The sequence below is a fragment of the Mustela nigripes genome, unplaced genomic scaffold (genome assembly GCF_022355385.1).
Source record: "Mustela nigripes isolate SB6536 unplaced genomic scaffold, MUSNIG.SB6536 HiC_scaffold_148, whole genome shotgun sequence".
Classification (NCBI taxonomy): Eukaryota; Metazoa; Chordata; class Mammalia; order Carnivora; family Mustelidae; genus Mustela; species Mustela nigripes.
Genome location: NW_026739562.1, coordinates 6,782,321 through 6,800,692, shown reverse-complemented (window position 1 = coordinate 6,800,692; position 18,372 = coordinate 6,782,321). Strand labels below are relative to the sequence as shown.

The 18,372-nt window shown below is 52.9% G+C and overlaps 1 protein-coding gene across 5 annotated transcripts in view; it reads right to left on the bottom strand.

Annotated features, from left to right (window-relative positions):
• Nucleotides 1–18,372, bottom strand: part of LOC132008465 (tetraspanin-18) — a 178,025-nt gene that overhangs the window by 143,921 nt on the left and 15,732 nt on the right. For all 5 annotated transcript variants that reach the window (XM_059387113.1, XM_059387118.1, XM_059387116.1 and 2 more), the window contains exon 2: nt 2,985–3,063. The gene's annotated coding sequence lies outside the window, so the exon portion shown is untranslated. The remainder of the gene's footprint in view (nt 1–2,984; nt 3,064–18,372) is intronic.

The following is an 18,372-nucleotide window of genomic DNA, read 5'->3' as shown; positions in this document are numbered from 1 at the left end:
TGGGAAGCCATCGTGGTGCTGTGGGGAGTGGCTGTAGACCTTGTAGGTGTAGAAGGGTGGCTGCCACGTGGGATAGATTTGAGGGCACTGTGGGTGCTGTGGCCAACACAGCATTCTTGGGATAGGAGGCCTGTGTTTAGGTCCCAGTCTGACCGCTTTTTGGACATGAAACCAGAATAATTTACAATTTCTCTGCATCCCAGCTATCCTCACCTATAAAAAACTTATTAACACCTACATCTTGGGGTGTGGGGAGGACCAACGATTATCTACAGAAAGGGTCCTGTAAATGTCATCGGAAGGGAAGTGTAAACCACGGGATAAAGGCTCAGGAAGAACTGTTCACACCCACACCTGGGGTGTGCCCCACACGCCGGGGTGTCAGAACAGAGAGCTGACACAACCCAGGCCCCCCTCTTGGCCCTTTTTTAGACCACGCGTGCAAAAAGAGGTATGTGTCTCCACGGTAACCTCCCTGTTTGGTCACAAACACCCGACTCGTCCATCCTAAGAGCCCAAGCCTCTTCAAGGAGGTCACCTTGGGAGGCCACATGATCCCAGGGCGCTTCTGTTGTTCAGAGCAAGCAGGAGGATCCTCCCCATCACAGCCCCCCAGTGAGGCGCATGCTATCTGCCCATTTGACAGGTGAAAAAACGGAGACTCTGGACACGAGATCACTCAAGGGAGTCAAAGAGCTCCCGAAAAGCGGAGCTGGGACCCAGCCTCCACCAGTCCGGGCCCCAAAGGCCAGCAGACATTTCCCACAGTGGTACATGCTTGTCTGCCTCCCGGTGACGGTCCTCTTTGTCCTTCCCCGGGACTCTACACCGATCTGTTTCCTAGCTAACGAGGGGGTTGGGTGGTGAATCCGAATCGCTTTGCTCCCCTGCAACCCTCCTGAAGGCAAACCGAGAACAAAAGCACCCCGGCTGCTTTTCTCTGTGCTAAAGAGGTTCCTGCCTCTCGTACACGGAGGCCCATGGTTTTCCCCTGATGGAGAAACATCCCCAGCAGAAAAGTCCTGGGGAAGTTAAGCTTTTCCTGACTCGCTTCAGCGCCTTCTCCTGATTAAGAAAAGCGTGCGGGATACTGGCTCTGTGATAAGCCAGTGGCTTCCTGTGGGGAGCAGGGCTGGCTGCCAGGAGGCTGCGGGTGAGATTTTGGCCCAGGCAGCCGGCAGGGTGGGGTGAGCCGCACGACATGGAGGCCTCAAGCTCCCCAGCCACTGTCTACCCAGGGCCGTTTGGCCTTGCACTTATCTGCCTCTGGGAGCCAGCCACCATGCCTTGGGTTCCGGCCTGAGACACCGCAGCCGGCAGGCGGTACACTCCAGAAGAGAAAGGATGAGGCAGGTATCAGATCAGTGACCGGGAAAGTGACCCAGTGCTTCTCAACCACAGTGCCAGAAGCAGCTGGAACCACAAATGCCATCACATGGTGGGGTACGGCACCCCACAGTGTGTACATCCCATCGACCCTCGCACCAGCAGTCTTGGGGTGGGAAGGCGGTGGTGGGGGGTGGCTAAGGAAGGGTCTGTACCTCCCTCATCTCATCTTCTCCCCAGAACACCCCCCTGGGTAGCATGATGCTCCCATTTTAGAGATCAGAAAACCAAGACCTGCAGAGACGTCACAACGAGCCCCAAGTGTCAAAGCCAAAAATCCAGAATAAGGAAACAAATCATTTTTATGTCCTTTCAAGCGATGTGATTTCAAGAGGTGATCTGGCTTAAAGGATTTGGTTAACCTTAAGATTCAAGTCATGGAGGCACTCAAAGGAAAATACACGAGCCTTGTAGGGTCGTTCAGACGGCTTCAAAACTCCACCATATCTCACTCGCTGTTGTGTGACCTTGAGCAAGTCACTTCACATTTCTGAGGCCCAGTTCTCTCCTCTCTAAGATGGAGGCGATTGTGGTGTCAAGACCACGGGGCCGTTATGAGGACTGAATGGACACTGCAGGGCCTGTGCCTAGCACAGAGCCTGGCATGCCCAAGTTCTGTTGGTGCTGGTTGATCCGAGGTCTCCCATCAGCCAGGCCTCAAATAGTCCATCTGCCTCTCAGACTCTGTGGTCTTTCCACTGAGGGTCTGAGGCAGCCTTTGGCTAACGCTGGCAATCAAATCTCCTCAGAGCCTCCAATGTCCTTCCTCTTCACAACCTTCCCCAAGCCCCCACCCCCTCTCTGCCTCCCTGCTGCCTCACCACACCCGTCACTTCCTCTGGTTCAGCCTGGGGCTGGAAACCTCAGAAATTGAGGCCCTAAGGCCTGGGACAGAGATTCCAGTCATTGCTACCCATTCTACTGGTGAGAAAAACAAGGCCCTATGAGAGAAATGACTTCTGAAGACTCTTGAGGCACAATGGTGGTCCAGACTGGGCCAGAGGAACCTTCCATGAAGCCACGCAGCCCATCACTAGTCCTGGGATTGTGGGCAGCCCAAGAAGCTTCTGGAACCCAAGAAGAAAACCAAGACTTTTCTATTGTCATTTCCATCCTGGAATGCGAACTGTATCCAAAAGACAGTCCTGAGATGGAGGGCGGGGGAGTCATTCTAGGAAGGTTTTTTCTTCTCACAATCCCAAGACTATGGTGGGTGTGGAAGTGGGGAAAAGGGAAGCACTCTGCCTTCCCTGGGAGGGCTCACTGCCTTCCATGCTTCAACCCTCACTTCCTGGACTGACCCTGAGGAATGACCATGATGGGCGGCCCACTCATGGGGCAGACGCCAGCCCCAGTGAGACCCCACCTTGGCACCAGCCTCTCTCTCCTCACACCTCAGCCGTGCTCCCCAAAACTGAAGAAATGTCTGGGTTGGGGATAAGAGGGAAGGCGCCCTTTGCCTGCCCTGCCCTCGTGCACCAACCGAAAGCTCTCTCACTTGGCCATGGAGGGTTCGTTGAGTAGAAAGAGAAGAGGAGAGAAGATCAGACTCTTATTTGAAGAAGCCGACGCCATGTTGCCATGTGGCCAAACCATACCTGTTTCAACTGGTGTCTGTTCCTTCCGGGAGACTCAGGATTCTCTTGAGGTGTCCTTTCGATGGCTTCGGGATAAATTCTAGAAGAAGAAGAGAGAGACATAAATTTTAAAAAGGCAGCAGCTAGGGGGCTTGTGGCTGCTGGGGGCCACCTCAGTTCAGGTGTGTCCCTGTCGCTTAGGTTCCTGCTCTCTCCTTCTCTCTCTGCAGGTGTAGAAGCCAGATGGGGCAGCTGTGGCCAGAAAGACAGAATCAAGCACCCAGCCTCATGGAGGCTTCCAGGAGGTGTCCCCAGAGCCTACAGACTGGCACATATTTTCAGTTTTCCAAAATCAGCCCAGGAGCCTGTACAGTGTGGCGTGATGACATCACGCATGCTAATCACATGTCTTTGCTTCTGGCTAGAACATTACCAACCCGTTGTAGAAACTCCACTCTCCTCAGGCAGGGAAAAAAAAAGAAGAAGAAAAAGAAAAAAAATGCTTTCTGGGTAATGGTGAAAATGCGAAGGAAAATTAATCATGGCTTAATGAATGCAGGCTTTGGGGGCAGACCAACATTTCCCAGATCTGGTAACCATGAAGAGATAGAAAAGAAGAGAGGTCTTCGGGAGTGAAAAAGCAACTCAGCCCCCGAGTGCGGGGGCCAGAAGCCCAGCCTCTCCCCACTTCCTCTCTGTCAGTTTGACGGAGAGCCCCCGGGTCACAGGAGAAGGATCAAATTCGCTGCGTCCAGGCCGCATACCTGCCAGCCCAGGCCGAGGCCAGCCCTGGGGGACCAGCTTGTTCCCATGCACAGCCGAGGAACAAAAGAGCAGAGCTGACAGCACAGATGGGATAGCCGAGTCCCCTGACCCCAAATCTCCCAGACTCCCGCCCTTCAGGACCGGCTGCGCCAAAGAAGCTGCGGTCAAGTTTCACGTTGTCTCAGACGCTGATGTTGACGATCCCATGAGCCAGTGTCCCCGCTTTAGGGATGAGGGCCACGAGCCCTGAGGAGTTAAATAACTTGCCCAAGGTCGTCATGCCCAAATGCGGCAGAGCCGGGACTAGAAGGCAGGTCTGTTGGAGGTCAAACCTGGCATCAGTACCATGTCCATGGGGCTGTGGGGAGAGACACAGGCACAAGAGCAACGAGCACCGGGTCTGCTCCACGGATCCTAGCTCAGTGCACATGGCGCAGACAGCAACTTCTCGGGACTCCCTGCAAACTGATGGGGAACAGGGCTTGGCCCGAAGACGTGACCCCAGTTGGTTTTCTTTGCCTCCAAAGTCCACCCAGGCAGAGTCAACCCAGGAAACGTCACATATCACGGAGCAGACCTAGGCTACAATCAAAGGAATTCATGATCTATACACATACACATACCCATATCCATCCCTAGACAAAGGCACGGATCTATGGCTGGGGATACAGACGTACATGTACATAGCTTTGACTGTAACTACAAAAGTGAGCATTCTTCCTTATCCATCCATTGTAGTTCATAGGACCACTGCAAAATCTCTGTAACATGCCCCTCTAGGCTTTCTTCTGTGCAATCATTTATGTGTGTGTGTGTGTGTGTTTGTGCGTGTGTGTGTGTGTGTGTGTGTGTGTGTGTGCGTGTGTGTGTGTGTGTGTGATAGAGAAAGAAAGAGAGTGTGCCTGCATGGGCCCCCATGGAGATAGTGGGATTCACACACACTTTCCACAGTTGGGATCTTACCACACACATTCTGCATCCCCAGCTAGCAGTTGCCATGAGGTCTACCCATGGATCCGAGAATATGGAGACCTTCTGGAGTCTTCTGCCCTCCTTCTAGGTGTGGACCATCATTTATTCAGCTCTCAGCTCTCCCACCTTACATACACGGGATACTTCCATTCCCAGCTGCTACAATCTTGTTGCTCCCATCCCCTTCCCACTTATATCACCACATGGGAACGTTCGAGCAAGTCCACAGCCTGGACGCCTGGAAGTGTGTCCACATTTGAATAGCTTCCGACAAACCACTTTCCCCAAACAGCAGATCGATTCCCCCCAGAGAGCAGGACAGAAGGAGTCCCCTTTTCTTGGATGTAAATTTACACCCTGGGCTCTTCTGCCTGCCGAGTTGTCTTTCTGGTCACCTTCTGGTAGCCTGGAAAGCCAAGTCCCCTGGACAAAGGGAGATGTTTATCTCTTGGCTCCCGCAAGACGGCCACCGCTCCACTGCCTGGGGACATGTCTGAAGAACTCGGGCCCACCTGAGCCGGGAACTACATTTATGGGCTCAGAACTGATAATGAGCTTTTATGAGCTCTGGGGACCATGAGGAACACGTATTAATGTCAAGCGTGCCCATCAGCCACGCAGCCTGGGTGAATGTCACACATTAACGAAATTAGAGGCTGCAGCCACGTCGGGCGGGAGCTGCGGGCGGCGTGTCAGGCGGTGTGGGCAGAGCCTGTTAATAATAAAATTACTTTCCAGGCTTTGCACTCCTGAGCCTGAAGCCGTCTTCCGTCTTCGATGGAATTCTGCCTTGCTGCAGCCTGAGAGGAGATTAGTTTATTACTGGTGCCAGGAAAGGCAAAATCCAGCACTAATCCTAATTCCCATTTAAGCAAATCTGCATTATGTGAGGGAAACCAGCTGGGCTCAGAATTTCTTCCCCCCCCCCCCCCCGCCCACCCCCCCACTTCTCCCAAGATCATCTCATTCCGGCCCTTTCTTCTCCGGGGAGTCGGGTGGAGGGGGGTGTCACCACAGATGTCAGAGCGGGAGCCCTCCTGGGAGCAGGAAGAGAATCCCAGGGTTTAGGACCAAGAGGGGGAAAGGGCTGGGTAACGAGAGGGGGCTTTGGAAGATGGTGCACTGGGAGCCGGTGCTCACCACTGACCCAGTTGTCTCTGGCTGCCGGGAGGAAAAGCCACCACCTTCTCGGCCAAAGGCTCATTCTTGCCTTGAACAAAGACGCCTTGAGAGCTTCTGACGGGCTCTGTCACTGTGAGCACGTGATCTCCCTGCTTCAGGCCTCCAGTCCTCATCTGGGAAACCTCAAACAACAGCAGATAGCTCATGTGATGTTGTGAGAATCACATGAAAGATGGACAGACGGACAGGACGCCAGAGAGCCCAGCACACACTGCCCCAGTTTCTTGAATTAAGACTCCCAGGCTCATAACAGCACCATTATTCGAGGGCCTCGCTTAGTGAATGATGACGCAACACTACGTGTAGGGACACATCCTGGTTCTGGAGACCTTAAAATAGGAAAAAAATCAAAGAAAGGGTGCCTTAAAATCCATGAAGCAGAGGAAGCGCTCAATCAAGGGCAAGGAACGTGACGACTAGGAGCCAAGTTCTCCTGTTGTCTGAGGTCTAGCTCAAGCGTTGATCTTCTTCCTTCGGAACGAAGCCACGCTGCTCTGTGTGTGGGAAACCAGCCCTCAGTTTGTGAGAAAAGTCCTGAGAAGGAACCTCAGTGTCCTGGATGAGACCCAGCCAAGACGCTGATGTTTCCCGCTCTAGTTTTAAACCAATGTACCCAGGGGTGTGCGTGCCGTGAGGACACAGTCTCCCGAGTCTTCCCAAACACAGTACTCAGATCACAGACTCCTCTCTGGTTTCCCAGCCCCTGTCTCTCCACCATCTCACATGTCCAAAGTCACCCGTGACCTTCCTTCTCCATGGCCCCTGCCTCTCCCTGCCAGGACTGAGCCCTAGTGTTGTCCATCAGATTGCTGCAAAAGGGCTCCTAGCTGGTCTGCTAGGCTGTGGCCTTGTTCCCTCCAAACTGCCCCCTGGTTTGCTGTCAGACGGAGCCCAGAGATATGTCTCTCTCTTGCGTCAGTGGGTCCCCTGGCTTCCCTTTGCCTACATATGGGCCTTTGATCATCATATGGGCCTTCAGGTCCTCACAATATGCGCAGACCCCACAGTCACACTGAACTCACTGGGACCAACATGCCCCCGCACCCACGATGACATGCTTGGCCCAACCTCACTCCTGCTCACTCTGCCCGACAGTCCCTTCTTCCTTTCTTAACCTTGAACTCTACCTCTTCTCCCGCTCTCCAAAACGCCTGGCAAACTCCTACTCATCCTTCAAAATCTTTCTTCAACATTTCCTCTTGTCTGCACAAGACCTGCACAGGCATGATTGGGCTCTGGGCTCCACTAACAATTTGTCTGTCTAAGTGGTCAAGTCATCACAGTGTCGCATGTGTTTTGTTTTGTATGGTTTTTCTCCTCTACCAGACTCTGAGCTCCTCGAGGACAGAGATGGTCTCTTACTTCCTCTGTGGTCTCAGCTCCTGACTCAGCAAATAAAGATGGATGGAGGGAAGGGTGCTAGGAGAGATGGATGGATGGATGGACACATGCATGGAGGGATGGATGACAGCAGGGCAGATGAAGGCAGGGATGGATAAACAGCCGGGTTGAAGGGGAACCGATCTACAAAAGGATGGGTGAAATTAACAACAGCAAGACAGAACTAAGTTAATGGGAGGAGAGAGGGAATAAATGACTCAACCACTTGTCTAATTTTCTCTGGACCCCGGGGGGCTGAGCCTCTTGCAGCTACGGGTGATCCCTTGCTTTCTCCCTCTAGAGTTTATGGGTCTATGCAGAGACCACACAATGAACATCGGCAGCCCCCAGCTCTACCTCATCTCTCCTCACTGCCCTAGCTGTGGACCCACAAGATGAAGCCTCAGGAAGGAAGGGTCAGAGTTACTTACATCTTGCCTTGGTCTTGATCCAGGTGGTGAAGACCAGGTAGTGAAGATCAAAGTTTCCCTGTGTCTGAGTCCAGCCCCAGGCTGTGGGGCAGGGGGTTGGCCAGCCATGCGACAGGTCTGCAACAGGCCAACTGCTTGGTCCAGAGCAGATGGATGGCTGATGATGGGGGTTTCAAGCTCCCTTGCAAAGATGCCATTTGGGAGACCCCAAAATGGCAGAAGGGCCAGGCCACATGGACAGCAGGGCATCCTTTGAATGGTTCCCTGAGAGAGAGCTTCTAGGAGAACAGATATGCCTCTAGAGCCTGCTGTCTGCCAGGCAGTGGGTAGGGAGCCCTCAGCACCCAACAGTGGGCCACAGACCAGGACTCATGGTCCACAGGCCTGGGTTTCCATCTCAGCTCTGCCACTCACCCCCTGTGTGACCTTGGCGAAGTTCCTTACCCCTGTAAACCTCAGGTGATTCACCTGCAGTGTGTGGGCAATCAGAGCCCCACCCCACTGGCCTGAGCTGGGGGTCAGAGGCACTAATGGGCCACAAGGGATTCCCACGGGGACCGACCCTACCAGGTGCTCAACCAATAGAGGATGTGGGAATTACATAAACAGAAGCTAGTGCTGCTACTTTCCATAGAAGGGACAGTGGCTATGATCAGCGGTTCCAAGTTCTACGCTCCAGACCTGTCCCTCTCTCCCTTGGGGGCCCGCACCAAGAGGTGGAGACCACACTTCATACATACACCCTGACACTTGGCTCACGGCAGCCTGACTTGCTCCTGTTTTATACATCACGTTCCCACGTGATGTTGAAGACCACTGATTCAGAGCTGATGTCCTAGAAATCCAAGTCAGTAGGAGTCTAGGGGAAGTGAAAGGGAGGTCTTCCTGGAAGAGGCAGCAGTGACAGAAGGGAGGGAGGGAGGAAGGTGATCAGATCAGGAGCAAGATGAGGAGTCTTTTTCTAATTAGCTCCTGCCCTCAGTGCTTCCCTCCTGTGCTGTATACTCCCCTTGCTTTACCTCGCTCCGGGGGGAACAGGCATCCTTCCGAGCCCCGTGACCACAAAGACTCTTGATCACATGCCCCAAGAAGGGACAGCATCGTCAGCAGGAGCCTGGAGGCCAGTGCAGCCTTGGTCCTTCTCCCCACAGCGATGCCAGCCTGGGCCACTGCCAGCCAGATGCATCGCTTGTTGACAGATAAAAGTGATGTACTTTCTGGCTCCAAAGCTAAGCCAAGGCTTTGTTTTGCTGTACTGGAAATTGACAATGCAGGGGGGTGATGTGGGGGTGGGCCAGAGGAAGAGGAGCCAAGACAGGCTGGGGGATGAGTTCCTGCTGGGTTCTGTGACTCAACAACAGTCATCACCCCACCCCCATCTAGCACCGCTGCCCAAAGCCCTTTCCCATCGCCTTGGTCTCTAGGTCTCTACCTCCTCTCCACCTGCCCTTGACTCTGCTACAGGAGGGAGAGCTTCTCTGCAGCTGCCTGCCCAACCTGCCCTTGTCATTCAGTCCCATCCAGCTTAGTTTCCATAATGAGTCCCAAAATGGGCCTGCTAAGTGTGCCCCAGGGTCACAAGTGGGGCTGACGTGGGAGCCCTGACATCCTCAGAAAGACTGGGATTTTGTTGTTGTTGTTTTTCACTTGGGGAGTAGAGGGCCACTCCCTGCTCGGAACTGGGCACAGCGCAGAAGGTGCCGGTACTGCTAGCAAGGGCTCTGGAGGGTCCACCCAGCTGGAAAGGACTCTGAGTCAGTCTGAGCCCATTAGCTCTGGGTAGCATGGGGATGGTGATAGGGCCAGGGAAGAGGGCATATACAACCCTGTAAGTTAACACGTGAAGCTTATTCTCCATGCAGCCATCACTAGGAATCATCATCTCTCCTGTCCCCACGTTCCCATGACGTCTGGGGGTTCCCGAAGGCGGGCGAGCCTGGGTCTCTCGTGCCCTCCCCGGTAGCACCTGTGAGATCTGGACTCCTCCACGATGCCCACCTGAGCATGAAGAACATGTGGCCTCTGGGAGCCTGAGACCCCTTGCCCCAGTGGGCCTAGCCCTGCACGTGCTCCTCTTTGCCCTGTCTGCAAGCGTTTTCTCATCACCGGAAGGAGGCAAGGACAAAGGCTGTCCATCCCCTGGAGCTCTCTTTCCTTTTGATCTTTGTCCTTCCTCTTACACTCTTCCCATTTCTCAGAGGAGGAAAGGGAGCCTGAGGCCCCACAGCTTTACATAAGTAAACATGGGCGCACTGCTCATGGAAAAAGGAAAACAGAGAAGCCTAAGTCATTCTAGCAACCATGTCTGCCCAGAAAGGCCCACTCATTCTCCGGACGGGTCCCCAGCACCCCTGCCAGGAGAGTGCCCAGCATTCCAGACCTGGGTGTTTGGCACCATAGGGACCTGGAGGAACCTGATGGTTTAAGGGACCCCTCTCTCTCTCTCTCTCTGAGGGGGGAGCCTGGCCCTCCATCCCCCCCACCCCACCCGGCTCCACTGCACCATCCACATGAAGAAAAAAGGAAAGATGTGAACTCTCTAATTCGTCCACCAAGTGGCCAGTGTCCTCCTCTTTCTTAGCAAAGGAAGGAGCTGATGCTCAGAGAGGTCCAGCTGCTTTTCAACAGTCACAGAGCAGAACTGAGCCAAGAGAGTTTGAGAGTCCATGATCTGGTCTGTGTGCAAAGGCCCCCGACCCCCTTTGCTGAATCCAGCCTGCCCTGGGCTGTCCCCATCACATCTGTCCTCTAGAGGGTACATGTGGGAGGTCCTCAAGCCATTGTCTACTTGAGCAAAGATAGCTGGGCTTTCAAAGATTTCAACAACAGCCCAGTGCTTCTAGCCCAGGGCTCAAGAACAGGCAAGACTGTCTTAGAGCTGAAGTGGCCTTTGTGTCTCCACGTGTTCCAGACCTTGAACTCAATGTGGACCCACTGTACGGTCTTATGCACCCAGGAACACCTGTCCGGGGATGTTCTGCCTCGGAGAGGAGCAGTTTTCAAAAGCCACGGGACATAGAGATGTTTCCAAACTGGCCACCGTGCTGCTAGCAAGGAAGCCAGCAGCTGAGAACTTGTAATCCGAGCCCAGGGAAGGGGCCCGCCCCATAACCCACAGCAGCTTTCCTCTGAAACCTGGGGCTGGGGGTGGGGGGGCTTGTCATTCAGACTTTATGGCCCTCCAGGCTTTCTTGCGGTGGGATTGGAGGGAAAAGGGCACCCCAGGTCTCTGCAATTCTTCCCAGCTCAAGTCCATGTAAATATATTCTAATGCCGAGAAGGGTCTGCGGGAGGTAAGACCGCAGAGCCATTAGCATTTTGATGGCTTTTCCCAACACGTGGAAGAGCAGTTTAAAATTCATAGTGTGGAGATTAATCCCAGGCACGCCTCTCCCTCCCCAGCTTGAGGTGGCCAAGAACTTCTTACCCCTTGAAGACCTTGATTAGGAAAGCAAGCTAGGAACTCAGTCATGGGAGTCCTATGGAGAAGAGCCAAGATGGCTTTCTGGACTGCCTGTGGAAGACCTTCTAAGACAGAATCGGGGATTAGGGCGGAGGAAATGCTGTGACACTGCTTGGGCACTGGATTCTTCCAGGAGGACCCAGCCGAGCCCAGGAGAGGGGCCCTGCTTGTTCCGAAAGGCACACTTGTCCCCCCATCAGTGACACAGGCCAGGCCTCTTACCATCCACGTTCACTCATTCAGCAAAGCTTCCCCAAAGAATCACCATGCCCCACACAGCGGGTGCTTAGAGGGGAAGGAGCCAGAAGACAGTAAACTCAGCAAATCCCTGACCTCAAGAAATTCAGTCTAAATGGAGAGAGAGAGAGAAAGAGAGAGAGAGATGGAGATGAATCCAAGAAAATGTGGTGGGGGGGGGGGGCAAGAGCAGCTATCCTGGGACCCCGAGGTGGAGGGGGCCTCCACCAGCTGTGTCTGAGCAGGTCACACCCTTTGGGGGCATTCCTGTCCTTCCTCAGAACTTTCCTTTGAAAGCAGATGTGATGTTGCAGTAGATACCAAAGGCAAGATGCGCAAAGATACCGATATTGTTAATGCGGATGATGCAAAAGTGGGAAGCCAGGCGGGAGAGGCCCGTCTTTCCAACATCATCATGGAGTTTTGTTTAGCGAGCCCACCTACGGATTGCTTAATTATCCACAGTAGAGGATTCTAGAAGAATCTAACTTTGACTCATGTCAAGTTACTTGTGAACTTGGAGTATATATTTGGGGACGGGGGTGTCTGGTAGAAAAACTAGCCCCGAAGTTTACGATTTTATTGTCCCAAAGGGCATTCGACTGTTTTCTATCGGACCCAGCCCCTATTGCTCTGATGCTTACATAACTGCTAACCGCCGTGTGTCTAATTCTCCTGAGACCCGGCTTCACCATCTCACCGGCTCCCCTGCTCGTGAATTAAATCAATCTTTGAGCCATGTTTATTACAGATTTGGGTGAGATCTTAGAGGATTTCTAGCTTTTAGAAAATTATACTTTGTCAGCACATGCCCGATTACACACACACACACACACACACACACACACACACACTGCACGGAGTAAAAACTAGAAAGAAATAGAGCAAAACATTACCCATGGATCTCTTTTGGTAGCTGGCATAGGTATGTGAGTGAGTTTCGTAATCAGAAAAAAAAGTGATGAACTCCATTTTTTTAAAATGGAGACACACACACACTCATCAGAGATTATCCAATCAATAGCTCATGTAAATTGCTTGCCTAGCCCGTCTGTGGGGCATGGCTCTAAGCACTTCATGCGAGATTATCTCACTAAGGCCTCCCCACTACCCTAGGAGAAAGGGATTATTAGTACCCCATTCTACAGATAAGGAGATGGCAACCCAGGAAGTTATTAGCCTAAACTCCCAGGTGTGGGCCGTCAGAGCTGGATCTACACCCTGGGCAGCCTGGCCCCAGGGCTGCTCCTGTTTAACCACCCTGCCAGACTTCTGCCTCCCAAGTGGAAAAGGAAGAAATAAACACATCTGCTGGGCGGCCAGGGTTGGGCCTGGAGAAGACCGTGTTCCCACCCACTCCCGGAGCTCACAGTGCGCTGGGAAGCCAGGCGCAGGCCTCGCCAGCCTTGAATTGAATTCACATGTGTCTCCCCGGCTGGGAACTGGTCTTGTCCAGGCTTGGGCGTCCCATCATCCTGGGAGGGGGCGCCATGGGCCCTGGGCAAATGAAAGCCAACCTCTCTCTACTTGCTCGGATAGCATCGCTCCTAGCGAAACCAGTTTCTGCCCTTGAAGAGCCAGCTGCTAATGAAAAGGTCCCTCCACTCCAATCTTTGCCCACACAGGTCCTACAGAACAGCTTCATTACCTAGATCAGAGAGCGAAGGGCAGCCAGGCTTCAGCAAAGAGGGGTGTTGAACAGGACCTCCAGGAGCCCGAGAGACCACATACTCTGCGTCAAAGTCATCGCATGACCCTGGCAAATCACCAATCCTCCTCCCTGGGCCATGTCTTCTTGCCTTCCAAACAGGCAGCGGTGTGGGGGACCCATCGTGCCCGGATACCAGGGATGTTTGGCCAGCATCCATCTTACTCTCGCTGCCATGGTGTTTTACATTCGGGAGGCGTGAAGCCGACACCAGGAACCCCTGCCTATTGATTCTCACTAAAGCTCTCCACGTGGCAGGTCACTATGGGCTAAGTCTGTGCGGAAATTAGGTTTGGAGGGAGGAAGACCATGTGATCTCTGAAGACCGAACTGGGTGTTGAGGGGGGCGTGCTGCAAAAGGGGGGATGTAGGGAGTGAGTGGGGAAAGATGCTTCATTTAAACAGGACCCTTGAGAACCCCTACAGATCACAGCATCTGTGGATTCGTGCGGGTCACTCTTTCTTTATTTGAGCCAAACACATTTCCCTAGGTTTCCAAACACCTGCCAACTCAGGCAGGATTATTTGAGTAAACACTTTGTTTCAAAGGCTTCCAAATAAAAAGCCCCATTTTCCTTGATTTAGCAATAAATACCCTTCCAGCCTTTATGTATGGCTTGTGAAGAAGGGAGGGGACAGAATAATTCAGAAATGTCAGCTGCTTAGTCAGTGTCAATATTGAAAGATGCATCTCTAGGTGATTAATTAAGACGGATGGACAAAAGAAACACAGGTGAGCTCTCTTATAAAGACAGAAAATGATCCCGCTAATGAAAATAACGTAGCAGATGCTCCGGCTTCTGATTCCCGCATGCGTTACTGCCCCTTTCGGGGTCCCAGTGTCATTATCTACCACCTAATGGCCTGTGATTGTAAAATGGGGATCCCCAGTGCCTCAGAAGCTGTCAAAGTGGTGGGAGGAGATGGGGAGGGCTGAGCAGCCCCCCACGGCCACTCCGATAGGGGAGCTCCATCTTGAAATGATTTCTCAGAGGCTCTCTCTCGAACTTTCTTTGAGTTCTGTGGCTACAAGGAAGTTGAATGCCGCCAAACTAACTCATCCCAGGTCCTTCTCACTTGAGTATCTGTAAGGTTCAAGATGGTATCTTGGTCGGGAAACCCCAGGGCATTCCAGAAGGCTCATGGCAAACCATGGACAACATCGCTTGGGGATGGCATGCCTCCAATTCCGGAACAGGGGACTCCCCATGTCAGGTAACAAGCCCCCATCCCAAGCCAAAGGGTCTGCCAAGAGAGATCCTAAATCCACAATAAGGGAGCTGGCACAAATGGGGGCGTGGCACGATCCCAGGTGCTCCACCCCTCCATCCTCACAGCAACCTCAAGCAATAAGTGTGGATCTTCTCTCCCTTGTTCAGACAGAGAGGCTGCGCATCAGAGAAGTTGGATAACCTTCCTGAGGCCACAAGCTCCTGAGGCAGGATTTAACCACAGCTCACTGACTCTTAATCACTGTTGCAAGTATCCTGCTCCAGATAAGCCACGGAATACCATACTGACCGCAGACTTGGGGTCCCACTGGTCCCTTGCTTCCATTTTCGAATGGGCCACTGAGGCCCAGAGAGGGTAAGGGACTTGCCCAAGGTACGAAGAGTGAGTGTGTAGCAGCGCAGGACTAAAACTCAGACTCTGTCCTGAAATCTCATCTTCCTATCTCACCTTGCCACCAGGAGGCCACTCAGGACAGCATGGTGTGGTGATCAAAGCTTAGTTCAAGTGCAGACCGCTGGCCGGTTGAAGACCCAGCTCTACCACTGACACACCCTATGACACTTGCCTCATCGTACCCCAGTTTCACTACCCCTACAATGGGAATGACATTCGCGCTTGACCTGTAGGCCTGCTGCAGGGACTCCGGGGGACAGTGTATGCCATGTGAGGTGTCCTCAATGAATTCTAGCTCTCTTTATCCATGGAGGCTGGGGCAAAGTGACAGGGGGCCACAGAATGGAATGGATCCTTCTGGTGAGTTGAGCTCAGGAAACGTAGGGTCTCTACCCTGATTCCACCACCCCTCCCCCATCAGCAGGGCCAAACTGACCATTGCCCCTCCCTCTCGCCCCCCCCCCATTTCCCCAGTCACCTCTGCCAGGGACATCTGGAAGAAGTAAAAGGAATGGACTCCAAGTGAGATGCCACGACACTCTGTCTCCCTTAAGTCAAGAGGGAATCATCCTCTTGAACTTTCTATTTTCTCCTGACCTTGTGTTAATTCCCAGCTCAAAATAAAATGATTGTCTCTTCAATACCAGGAAAAGGCTATGGAGTAATTTCAGGTCAGCACACAGGCTGTCAAATAAGACTGAATCCACTCAATGGCTCAGTGGGGGAATTTAAGATGCAGAAGGGGCCTTAACTCAGAGCATCTGAGATAACGCAGAAGAAAGTGATCTAAGCGTGAACTGGTAGCTTTCTTGCCTCTGCTGGGAAGCAGGAAATTAAAGAAGGCCCAGAGATGTTGAGTGACTTGGCCCATGTCACACAGCCATGGAACCGGTTGGTAAAAGAGGCAGAGCTAGAACCAGGTCTTCTGCCCTCAGGGTTCTGCTGGTGCGAGGGAGGGGCACGGAGGAGGTGGGGGAGTCTGGGTGAGAAGGAGTGGACACAGTTGAGGAAGCGTCTGAGGCAGAAAGAAAAACAGCCGGATCATCTGAAGTCCCACCTGGCCTTTACCTGGGTGTGAAAAGATGAGTGTGAACGAGTGTGAGGGTGGATGAGTGAGCAAGAAGGATGGGGGGCGGGGTGAGCACGAGGAAATCAGCCGGCCGGAGAGGGAGAACAAGAGGGAAAACATTTGGGCCATTTTCAAATTCCCACAGTTGAATAAATCAAAACAGATTGCTCGGAGACAAAGAGGCCGTTTCAAACCACATCCTTTACCCCAGAGTCAACCCCCAATGGCCCACTGGGTGCTTTCTCGTGGCCTGGAATGACAGCCCCAATAAGTCGGACAACCACAGCCAGGACTGCAGAGCTCCGGGGATGAGCCAGGTATGGTCAACCCCCCACTTTCCAGGTAGGGCTCCTGAAGCCAGGTCCACACACCTCCCTGCCCCGGGGATCTCTGGGAGGCGGCAGAGACCCCACTGGGAGATGCTCTGGGAAACTCTGCATCCCAGAGGGCCACGCCCCGCCACCGCTAGATGGCCGGGCTGCCCTGGCAGCTGCCAGGGGACAAAGAAGGAAGGAGCAGGGACTGACGACAGCGTGTCCCGGATGCCAGCCGCCCCACGAGGCGAAATACGTGCTAGCCTGTCCCAGAGTGCCCGGCGCCAGACCTGCAGCATTTACTGTGGTCCTCAGCGCGCCTGCGCACCTGGCCCTGCCCCGCCAGAGAAAAGCACCTGCCCTTCCAAGTGAGGGGGACACCGGCGCCCAGGGTGGGCCGGGGAGGAGGGCACTGCCAGAGCCCCAGAGAACGGGTTTCCCATCTCCCAACGCACCATTACAAAGGGAACGCTGTGGCCCCACATCGAATCTACCACATCTCCCCTCCCCGCAGCGGGAAGGGGGCAGCACCAGGCCTGGGGCAGGGGTGGGGGCTGGGGAGAAGATGCAGCTCTGCAGGCCTTCAGAGCCACCAGGCCCGTGGTGCACTGGCGAACCATGTTCGTGTCGTAACCCCAAAACAGTCCTTGGATGTCGGTATTAATCTTCCCACTTTACCAATGTAGGTAAACTGAGGCTCAGAGAGACGAAATAACAACAAATGTCACCATGATGATAAATTTAGATACAGAATCGCACCACGACATGACCAGGACACTTTCAGCTCTTTCTAACTCACGCTCCCTCACAAAGCTCTTCCCTCTGATGGAGGCTGGGAGCCTCAGAGGGCAGCATTTTCTCATGGGTTCCGACTAGAAATCCCAACAAAGACCCTGTTGGCCTGAGGCCACTCTTGCTACGTGGGGGCCGGGCTCTCACAGCGTCCCATTTATCAAGGAAAGCGGGGATCTGGAGTTGTAAACTACGTGTCTCAGTATTTCAATGGGTTAGAATCTGCTTTATGTCTTCCGTTGAGTTAATAGGATTTTTAAAATTGAAATAGAACATTTACACAACAAAGTATAGAGATCTGAAGTGAATGACTATTCACAAACTGAACGTACCTATGAAAGCACCAACCAGAATAAGAGCACAAACAGACCAGCCCCCGGAACCCCTCAAGCTGCTTCCAAGCACTCCCCAACCTCTGCCCAGAGGTTATCATTATTGTGACTTCTAACACCACTGCATCATTTGGCTGACCTTGAACTTCATATAAATAGAACTGCACTGTGTAGACTCTTCCACATCTGGTGTCTTTTTTTCTATACTGGGATTCTGAGACTCTTCCAAGTCATGGTCAGCCGCAAGAGCTTATTCTCTGCTGCGTAGCATCCCAGCCCGGGACTACAGCCATTCCACTTTCCGTAGACATTTGCATCATTTCCGGGTATCACCTGTCTTGGACAGTGAAGTTAGGAACATTCTTATACATGCCCTTTGGGGAAAGGCATGAATACATGGGCCTTCCTGTTGCATATATACGTAAGGGTGGAATGGTTGGGTCATAAGGACCCAATATGTCAATGTTGGGTAAATTTCATGCAGCTTAGATGTGGCTTACAGGCCATTGTTTTGCACCTTTGGTCTGTGTGCTTTGTTCCTCTTAGCCACTGGCCAGACCATCTTCCTTGAGAGCATGCTGTCCTGTCACAAATTAATGTTAATAGTAGGGGGAAAATTCTACTTCTCCCCTATACTGATGAGTGAAATGAGCCTGTCCTTCACTGAGTGCTCCTCCATCGAGATGAAATTACATTAAAGTCACGAGCAGCCTCTTCATGTACATGAAATCTAGCTCAATGGTGAACCATTGCCTTAGGTCATACAGCAATCAACCCCGTGACAGCAAAGCACCTAGGTTCCCCAATTCCTAAAGGCTCTATCCAGCACCCCAGGGCTCCCCAGATCTCCCCTGCGCGCTAGCTCTCCACTCTCCTCCCATCACAACAAGCATCCAGCCCAACCCTTCTGCTAGACTCAAGCAGGTCCTACCAATCAACCAGAACTGACATTTGGGATAAAAATCATTCGTCATCAGGGACCATAACACGCCACTCCTGCTATTCAGTATCGGCCCAGGAAACCCTTGCTACTCTAAGTGGCTCAGCCTTCTTACACTTAGGATGATTATAGAAAAAGAGGACCAAACCCAAGCCTGGCCTCATTCTTTGGTTTATTTGAATATGATCCCCCCGACAC